Genomic DNA, 808 nt, shown 5'->3' on the forward strand with positions numbered 1-808 from the left:
TCACCGGTTGCTCTACCCGTCAACCGGTGAACGAGCCAGGGTGTGCATGTTTATCAACCGGCGAGTCAGCCAAACCAGTTGGCAGCATATTGAGCACACACGCGATATCCAAGAACTCCGCCTCCGCACCGCGTGCGGGAAAGCTATTCATGTTCTGAATATATATAACTGGGAGGGCCGAAGCGCCATGGATGAACTTGACCGGCTGGTGCCTGCCTCTGCAGACCAACCGGCTAATGAAGAGTGGCTGTTGCTCGGAGATTTCAACCTCCACCACCCGTGGTGGGGAGGAGAAGAGATCCAGGCAGATCCACAGGCAGAAGACCCAATTACACTCATCGACACCGCGGACCTGGATATCCTTGGCAACGACGGGGAGGTGACGTGGGAGAAAGAAGGCAGGGGATCAACCATTGACCTAGTTCTGGGCACACAAGGCATCTCTCACCGGCTGGTCAGCTGCCTCGTCGACGAGAGGCGCCATGCTGACTCCGACCACCTCCCGATTGAAACCACCCTCGATTTCAACACCCCGGAGGCCCCCGCGACGCCTCGAAGAGCCTGGGCAAGCACTGATACCGCTAAGCTTCGAAAATTCGTGGCCGAAAACCTCTACCAAGCTCCGTGGACGCGCCTCTCCGGGGCGTCCTCAAGCAAGCAGCAGATCGAACACGCCACCGACCACCTGATCGAAACAGTTCAACAGGGAATCCAACTGTCGACACCGTGGGCTAAGCCGAGTGCGTGGGCCAAGCCAAGCTTCACCCCAGCCTGCCGGGAGGCGGTTAAGGAAACCCGCCGGGCCTAC

Source organism: Aspergillus homomorphus, assembly GCF_003184865.1.
Source record: "Aspergillus homomorphus CBS 101889 unplaced genomic scaffold BO97scaffold_57, whole genome shotgun sequence".
In the NCBI taxonomy this organism is placed as follows: Eukaryota; Fungi; Ascomycota; class Eurotiomycetes; order Eurotiales; family Aspergillaceae; genus Aspergillus; species Aspergillus homomorphus.